The following is a 10,087-nucleotide window of genomic DNA, read 5'->3' on the forward strand; positions in this document are numbered from 1 at the left end:
TTGGTTTAATAAAGTGGTTTTGTAGGTTCTTCAAGATTCGTGACTTCACAAGCCCTGGGTAAATGGCCAGGTTTGTACTACCAGGCATAATTTCCCTCTTGTTGAGCAGGATTTAAGTCCAATTAGAGAGATGTTGATATCACCAAGGTGAAGGCCTCCCTTTGCTGCCACAGAGGCTCTTCAATTCTACCACTACCAGCTCCAGCATAGTTTTATAACACTTGAGTTGTGAGTGCAGAAAGGCCTAAACGATTGCAGGCAAACAAAGTCAATCACAGTCTAGTACTGCAGTGCTGTTGCCTTGGCCACACACAAAACCAAACACCAAACTGCCATTATTTGCAAAGTAGAAACGGAATGTTAGGAGACTATCATGATGGGCCTCCATAGCACATTGTCCTAGGCAGGCAATTCTATTACCACCATTGCCTGCAGCACCCTTGCAGAATAGATTTAAGATATGTTACATTTTACCCTCTGGAGAGGGAATTCTTTTGCAAATGCACCAATACCTCATATTTGGTAACCTCTCCTTAAGTTCTCTGGATTCTGGATCTTCAAAGTCATAGCTAGTATGGGTTCTAGGAGCAGCCCCTGGTGTTGCCAGAAAGCCTCCCCATAAGACACATACTCACCACCATCTGCCACTTGTCTGAGGAGTGAGGTGCCCCGTTTGCTTTGTAAACTTTCTCCTCCTTTGGACCCTCAAGAAACTCAATTGAGTCTCAGGAGCCATGATTTTGGAGCAAATCTCTAGTGAAATCTAAAGGTTTCCTTGTTCTCCTATTGCAACTCCTAAATCAATTAAGGATGAGGAAAACAGCCTCTTCGACAGACTTTTCCATTGAAAGATCCTCCTTCCTTGGCGTTCATGGATCTCTTACCAAGGCTAATAATTTTCAATGGGGTTTGAGGTCCTGGAACAGACTATCCCAACTCCTTGGCCTCTGACGGAAAAAGAACTGTTCTCTCTCTTCTTTCCCTGTTCTCATGGCACACTAGTTTAGCACCTCTTTTAGGAGGATTTCCCTCAAAGCGCTTGGTTCTGCCAGGGCTGGACCCCCCAGTGTAGGGGAATGTCAGGGGGCAGGCAGGAAAGGGGGTGGTTTGAGAACACCCTTATAGAAGGGAGAGGGGGATGGGATAGGGAGCTTATGGATAGGAAACTGGGATGTAAATTCAAAAAATATCCAATTTTTTTTAAAAAGGTGACTCTCCCTCAACATTATATAGTTTCCCTTTCTTATCTCTCCTGCCTGGCCCTCTGGGGTGGTTTGAATATGCTTGTCCCAGGGAATGGCATTATTTGGAAGTGTGGCCTTGTTGGAGTGGTTGTGACGTTGTTGGAAGAAGTGTGTCTCGTGGGTGTGGGCTTTAAGCCCCTCGTCCTAGCCTGGAAGCCAGTCTTCTCATAGCAGCCTCCAGAAGAAGATGTAGAACTCTCAGCTCCTCCTGCACCATGCCTGCCTGGATGCTGCCAGGCTCCCACCTTGATGATAGTAGAGTGAACTTCTGAACCTGTAAGCCACCCCCAATTAAATGTCTCAATTAAGAGTTTCCTTAGGGGTTGGGGATTTAGCTCAGTGGTAGAGCGCTTGCCTAGGAAGCGCAAGGCCCTGGGTTCAGTCCCCAGCTCCGAAAAAAAGAACCAAGAAAAAAAAAAGAGTTTCCTTAGCCATGGTGTCTGTTCACAGCATTAAAACCCTAACTAAGATGCCCTCTTAAGACTCTTCATATGAAGACTTCCACAAGACATCAGATTGAGTCTTTCCCTCTATGAACCTGCATTGCACACCCAGTGCTCTTACACTTTAACTGTTGACCTCAGTACCAGAAAGTCCTTTGTAAGGATGGGACATAACCCTTAGAAGCTGCACCATGACCATCTTGTAGATGTTTTAACAGGAGGTCCTTTGTAAAGAGTGGAATAGCCTTTTTCTAATAGGAAAAGGCAAATGTATTTAGTATGCCACAAACACACATTGACAAGATCAATAATAGAAGGACTGCCTGCCTAAGAGGAAGAGCTGTAGCAGCCTCCATGTTGGAGCTGCCCTCTTCAAGTTACCCATCATGCAATCCCCCATCATGCAGCTCCCATCATACAATGAAGGCAGTTTAATGTTGGATTCAGAGGTGTGCAACAATAGGCTGTGACTAATTTTGATGGCAGAACTCATCTATGCCGTGTCTGTTATGTTTTATAAAGTGGCAGTATAATACAAGGTAATGTGGTAGTGGCAGAAACAATCACACCCATGCAACAAGCATAGTATAAAGTTTATTGGGAAAGGGGCAAGGGCAGAGCCTGGAAATAGGTAGAAGCAGAGAAGGGGGCAGAAAGAGAGGAATAGAGAGAGAGAGACAGGCTGGGAACATATGGGGACAGACAGAGTGGTGGAGAGTGAAGAAAAGGGGGAGAGCTGAGGTAGCCCCTCTTACATATGCCTGGCATGCATCGGATAGCAGCTGATTATGTAAGCTATTGCTAGGTTGCTGTTGGGTAGAGCCTAGCAGAATTGTCTGTAAGCCAACAATGCCACTCCACTATCTGAGGATTGGCCACAGAGCTATGGAAGATGGTGGTAGCAATGTTGGGGAGTTGTGCCAGGACTCTCAGTGGTGACTTGCCCTCAGTTTACTGTTGACAGATGTCTCTGTGTAAGCAGAGGGAATGGAAGTTGCCTCTTGCTGTTCAAAGATGCAAGGGAAATGTTGGGGTCACTGATTCTTTTGGGGGAACACTGGACAAGGCCTCCTTCTAGAAACTAACCTTTCCTTTGTTCCCTTTCTTCTGGTTTCTTAATCTTGCACTTTGTTTTAAGCTTGGTTCAGGAGCCTCTCTTGAGGGGTGAAACAAATAAAAAGAGAGCTTGGAAATGTTTCACGAATGGCATTTCCCCTGCCCTTTGGGAAGCATGAGGGCACTACTTTCTTATATTTGCTGTGGGAGTATGGAACTCTTGGAGGCAAGTCTCACAACAGTTGGGTATTCCTTCTGAGAACTGGGTCCTCTGGAATTTAACTCACAAGTTTCAGCACAGCTGAGCCTCCATGACAATTACATTTCAGGCTTTTCCACCCATTTCCTCTGTGCTTTCTACTCTGCTGTGCTAAGTTCTAGCCCCTGAATTCATCTAACTCTGCCACCTGGGTCTTTCTGTGCCCCGTCCTCTCTCCGAGATCCAAGAAGGATTGCTCATTTTCAGTCTGCTTAGCTTTTCATTTGTTTGAGTAGAGAAGGGACCTCGAGTTTGTTAAGTGTCCACATGTAACTGGATCCCAAGTGAACACTCTTATTCTGGGTCATGTGAATGAATTTAGAGAGGAACTGAGACGTAGCTGGAATCAGCATATGGACCCTACATAGGTAACTTACTCTAGTTAGTCCACACAGGCAGAAAGTAAAATGGTGATTGACAGCAGCTGGGGGAGAGGAGGGCTAATCAAGTTTAATGAGCACAGGGGTTCAGCTTTGTAAGATGGATAGTGGACTTGGGTAAGTGGGTAGTGTCTGGGAGTAGGAGAGGGTAACCATTATCAGAATATATTGTATGAAAAATATTTTTCAATAATATATAAAATAAATTTAAATTCTCTTTTAGTAAAAACTTTTAAGATTTAAAAGAATAATGATGGTCAGTAGTGATGTTGCATGCCATTAAATATTAGTTATCACTGAAAATTATAAAGACAAATTATGTACTGTATATATTCCACTTCAGGAAAAAGTATGGGGAGATTCCCACATTATTTTGTTGCTCAAAGTGTCTAACTTTGGCCACCAGGAGCTTTTATGGACTGTGTATGTTTAACAACCATGCATGTTCATAAGTACATCAGCACCCAAAGCCCATAAATGTCATTCTTTTATAAAAATCTGTTTCTACTTTCTGAGCCTGTGGTCTTATGTCCCTCTACAACAGGATTCCCAGAGACACTGTAGAAATGAGAGCGGGCTGGCCAGGTGGCTCAGTATGGGAGAGTTCCTGCCCAGTAAGCCTGGTGGTCTGGGGTCAGTCTGGAACCTACAGTGGAAGAAAATAACTGACTCCTGAGACTTTTCCTTTTGCCTACACACACACACACACACACACACACACACACACACACACACACACACACACACACACACAGAGAGAGAGAGACACACACACACAGACACACGCGCGCGCGCGCGCTTGTCAGGTTGACACAAACTAGAGTCATGAAAGAAGTGGGAATTTCATTTCAGAAAACACCTCCATCAGACTGGCTTATAGGTGCATCTGTTAAACATTTTAAAAGTTAATTTACTTTATGTGTGTGGTTTGCCTGTGTATATGTATGTATGTGGACCATATGCATGCCTGGTGTAGAGGCCAGAAGAGATTGTTGTATTTCCTAGAAATGGAATTAAGGAATGGCTATGGACTTCTATATGGGTTCTAGGTCCTCATGTATCCTAACCACTGAGTAACCACTGGTGCCTCCAGCACCAGTAGGCATTTTCTTAATTTTAATGATTGACATGGGAGATACCTTCCCATTATTGGTCTTGCTCCCTCTGGGCGGGCATTCCTAGGTTTTATTTTTAGAAGTAGGTTGAGCAAGCAAGTAGGCAATGTTCTTCCATGATCTCTGCTTCTGTTTCTGTTTCTAGGTTCCTGCCTTGAATTTCTGTAGGCTTCCCTTCATGATAGACTATTAGCTGTAACATGAAGTAAATACTTTTTCCCTCAGTTTTCTTTTGGTCATGGTGTTTATCACAAAAACAGAAAGTAAACTAGAACAGAAATTGGTATTTGATTCATTTGCTATTGATGTGACCAACCTGGCCATGTGTTTGGAACTTTGGGCTACAAAAGCCACTGAATGTTCAAAGCTTGATTGGCTGTTTTATGGAAGATTGAAAGGTAAGAGTTTTAAGCACAAATAGTAGAATTCTGGCTTGTGAAGTTTCAGAGAGAAGTAAAAAGTGTCAGAACTATTTGTGTGATATATTTGAATTAAAAATCTGTAGCTTCTGGGTCAGGTGGGCTGAAGAATCATCGTTTATTATTAAGAAACTAAGATTAGTGGGGTGAAATCTTCAAAGTGTTTTCTTAGAGTCAGTACAATAAGCTGTAGTCTGTAACTTTTTGTAGATCTTTTGTTCTCTATTTTTCTTTTATTCCTTAATTACTTTGCTTGTGGGTTTTTCTTTAATCTGTCTCCTAAAAATATCTTCTCTGGCTCAGCTCATCTTCCCCTGGCTCGACTGTCACTAGCTGTCTTCTCTTCACAGTCTGCAAGCCCAATTCACTTCATGTGTCTCTTATTTCCACTGTTCAAATTCTCTTCTCTTCTCTTCTCTTCTCTTCTCTTCTCTTCTCTTCTCTTCTCTTCTCTTCTCTTCTCTTCCCTGGTCCTACTCAATCTTCTTTCTTCCTACATCAACTGTCTTTTCTAACCCTACTCTTCTGCCTCCAGGACCCCACTTCTGCCTACTCCCCAGTTCTACTACTTTCTCCCCTACTACTGTTCTCCCCAACTCCTTCCTATTTCCAGTTTTAACTCTCAGCCTCTGATGGCTTTTATATCCTCTCCTGTTACTAGAAGTCCAAAAGCCAACCGTCACTGAAGAGCAAAGGGTCAATTAAAAGAGCAGGCACCTAAGGTACTTCATGCAACATCCCTCCATTTGTTTTAGCTAATAATTATGCAGTTTTGAAGTTGCTTCTCAATTCTTTCAAATATATTTTCCAGGGTTCCCAGGTGCCTGATACATTCTTTCTGTTGATTTCTCAGGAGCATATGCACAACTGAGGTAACAGCTTAATTACAATGTTTCTCTCTTCTATAATTGAAACTGTTTCTTGAACATTTTATACTCCTGGGTGATCTTATCTACTAGTGTCTTGTGCTTTGCAGTTCCTCATTGAAGTCTCTTAATTTTCATCCACAACTTTGTGAACCTTTGACTTGTATTTCCAATTTGGGCTTGCAGGATGTGATATTTAGCATAGTCTGTCTTAAAGACCAGCTCATAGGCCTGTTGTTGCTCTGCACTGAGGATAGATCTGTATCACAGAAGACTAAAGTTCTGCTTATAGGCCTGTCATTGATTAGGTCCTGAACATTTCTTATCCAAGCTTTTCTGACTGGCAGGGGAAAGGCAGTGATTGGTTAGGCTATCATTTTCGTTCTTTTTGAATTTCAGAAACCAATGGTTTCCAATGCCCAAGGTTTTCAGAAGACCTCCCTTGCTCAACTCTGAGCTGTATTAGTTTTAATGGCATCCACAGCTTTTTGTTTCCTGTGGAAATAGAAGCAAATCCGACTCCCCAAAGTAGACCCAAAAGTGTCAAAGTGGTGGCTGCCCCCTCCTTCCTGGCCCAGCCTATGATGATGGCAATATACTTCCGCAGGGGCTGCCAAAAAATGGCAGCTCCTGTCAAAAAAGTGGCACCACATCTCCTCAGCCCAGGCTCATCTTTCTCTCCTCAGCTAGGGCTGCCTCGGGAGCTGTCCGTGGTGCTGACAGCTTTCCTGCCTCAGCCTGCTGCTGCTATGGGCAACTGTCCATGGTGATGACACCTTCTTTTCTGCCTCAGCCTACAAACGTGGTGAAGTACCTATCAGGAGCTGTCCACAGTGGATGCACCACCTCTCCAGCCTCCCTAAGCAACTCCACAGAGATGGCAACTCAACTAAAGCTGTCTGTGGCTGGGAAGGACTTCCCACCCCAACCAGTGGGCAAGATGCAGGGGAAAAGGTGAAAAAAAGCTAGCAATCCCTGAGCAGGGCAACCCACCAATCCCTGAGCTTCCCACAAAATCCCACCAATCCCTGACTGGAAAACTCACCAATCCCTAAGCTCATCAAGCTCAGGACTTGAAATCCCACTAATGCTCAATCTGTAAATCTCTGCCTTGAAGCCTCCAACCCTGAAGAAATCCTTTACAAGCTCTGCTCTTTGTCTGATTCCCTGCCGTCTGATCCTAAGAGCAGAGGGCAGCTGTCTCTGGATGCATCCGTCCAGACCCTGAACCCTCCAATATAACTCTTTTATGAGACTTTCTGCCTGACATGATTCACTGGAAGAAGCCAAGAAGCAATGAAGAGAATCAGCAAAGAAGAAGTGGGACTGAAGCTCCTGAGACTCCTGAGCTCAGCTGGGGACAACCATCCTCTGGGAGCTGACAAGACTTTGCTGAGCAGGCTTCCTCTCAGAGCTGTGTGATTCCTGGACCCCCATGTCTCATGATACCCTTGCATTGGGGTACCGTTTCCCCTCAGAGCTGTGTGGTCCCTGGTTTCCTAATCACTGGATACCCTTCCATCTGAGCAGAAACACACCAACACAATACATTCCTTGACTCCCATTTTTGATGTTAACACATCCTTATAGTGTGTAGGATGATTTAATTCAACAATTTTTCTATACCCCAGTGTCTTTCCGCTGCTGTTGTTCCTATCTTGTTAGCATTTAGGAAATTTAAAGTTAACAGAGAATTATTTGGTCTATCCTTGGGGGGGGGCTTATTCTTCCTTTTCATATGAATTTATTTTAAACTGTAATTAGATATCTCTACAGCTGCTTGTCTTATACGATTGTGTGTTATACCTGTAATATTCTTAATATTATAATATGCAAAGAATTGCTTCATCTTACTAGGGACATACGTGAAATCATTATCAGTCTTAATTTGTACAGGTATTCAAATTATAGCCATTGATTCCAGTAAATGTCTAACTAGAGGATCAGCCTTTTCATAACTGAAAGCAGTTGCCCATTGAAAACCTGAGTGTGTCTCACGGGTACAGTATACAAAGTTTAATTTTCCAGATTCTGCAAAATGAAACACAGCCACCTGCCAGGTTTCATTTATTTTTATGCTCTTCAGGATACTTCTAGCAGGTAATAGAGTTTGGCTCTACAAAGAACAAGGAGGATATTTTCTAAACGTTTCCTCAGCTAGTTGCCAGGATGTTGAAATTTTTTTTCTTTAAACCTTTACTGTTAACATGGTGGATTTTTTCCCATGAAATGTTGCATTAACACATTCATTTCATGTAAATAATTGGTTAATTTCTTCATTTCCTTGTGGAAATGGACCTGGCAGGCCTATATGAAACAGAATATGGGTGATATATAATAAAAAATTTGTTTCGGGCTGGGGATTTAGCTCAGTGGTAGAGCGCTTACCTAGGAAGCGCAAGGCCCTGGGTTCGGTCCCCAGCTCCGAAAAAAAAGAACCAAAAAAAAATTTGTTTCAAATAGTGTGTTGCAGTTGTATAAATAATGATGTTAATTCTGAGTTATCAAGAATAAATTCAGCAGTTTCCATATGCAAAACAACTCTGCATATCGAGAGTCAGTAATTGTATTAAGAGATTCAGGAAAATCTACTACCATTAGAATTGCATATAACTTTGATTTTTGAACTGATGTATATGGGCTTTGAACTATCTTGCTTATTTTATCTGACTTATAGCCTGCCATTCCCAAATTATTTGCATCTGCATAAAATGAAGGTGCTTCATGGCATAATCCAATTAGTTATTTAAATAAACTTAAAAAACTTGCTTTTAGAATATTTACTATTAATTTCTCCCAAATAGTTGCTACAAGCTCTTTGATAATCTTCACTAATTAACAATACTGAAGTAATCTTGGAGATTGCAAGTAAAAATCTTACAAGAAGATAGTAAAAAAGCAGTCTTTTAAAACAATTAGTACTATGTCTTAGGTAATAAAGAAGGTAAAAGAATTCAGGCTATATCAGGCCCATTTGTTGAATTACCCTACTCACCACTCTCAAATCAGTTAATACTCTGTATTTTCCTAATTTCGTTTTTATAAAAAATACAGAAGAATTCAAGGGGCTGATAGGCTCTTCTATATGTTGAGCCTTCAGAGGCTCTTTTTCCAACTGTTCAAGTTTCTGTAAGTTAAGGGCAATTGCTCTACTCACACTGCATTGTTAGTCAAACATTTTAAGGGTAAGGATGTCAGTATAATTTAGCAGTGCTCTCACCCTCATAAATATGGAAACCCACTCAATCCCTGTTGTGTCCTCTTTACGGACAATCTGTAGTGTGTGGTTGTTTGACATTTTTCAATACATTTCCCTGAAGCATCTTCCATTTCATTCCTTATTTTGGGGATTATCTACTTACTGACCGTGGGCTCCAACCTCATAGGTAGCAATGAATAGCCTAGTAAGAGCACCAGTGGAAGGGGAAGCCCTGGGTCCTGCCAAGACTGAACCCCCAGTGAACGGGATTGTTGGGGGAGGGTGGTAATGGGGGGAGGATGGGGAGGGGAACACCCATAAGGAAGGGGAGGGGGAGGGGTTAGGGGGATGTTGGCCCAGAAACCAGAAAGGGGAATAATAATCGATAAGTAAATAAACAATACTCAAGTTAATAAAGATGGAAAAAAGAAAATATTAATATTAGTTTTCCAGTGCTATAATAAGTCTTATCTTCATAAATTGATGGTTATATCAGACACATAAGACCATAATATTCCTATTTTATCTTTTGGACCCACACATTTTTTTTTAGTGTAAACCAGACCAAAGTTTTTATTTAACAATAGGAATACATCCTAAAGGAGTTAAATGAACATTTCTGATTTAAGAGAATATTATTAAATGTTCTCTTTGATGTACAACATATACAGCCCTGTCCTCAGTACCCTTGTGTATCAATATTCATTGTAATCATAGGCTATATTTAAAATATTTACTCATATGGTCAGAGAAATATCACTGAAAAAAGAGTTCCACAAGGACAGCAGTATGAGTGTGGCACTTGGTTCTGGAGTCCTACTGAGGTACACAGAGTAGCTGAGAATGAGAAAACAGAAACAGTTGGGTGGTTCAGCCTCAGAAAGGCATTCAGTGTAGGTTATTTAAATACAGCCAACACTGGCCAGCTAAATAGCTTGAGTAACATAAATAGCTAAATAATGTCAAAGGCTATTTAAAATTTGCATTCTTTCTTCCAATACAATGAAAAATATATGAATTGTAGTACTTAGTGACTGAAACTGTATTTTAGCACTTTATATCTGAATGAAGGAAGATTAGAATTTATTTCATCCAATAATTATACT

The sequence above is a fragment of the Rattus norvegicus genome, chromosome 1, assembly GCF_021556685.1.
Source record: "Rattus norvegicus strain SHRSP/BbbUtx chromosome 1, alternate assembly SHRSP_T2T, whole genome shotgun sequence".
Taxonomy (NCBI): domain Eukaryota; kingdom Metazoa; phylum Chordata; class Mammalia; order Rodentia; family Muridae; genus Rattus; species Rattus norvegicus.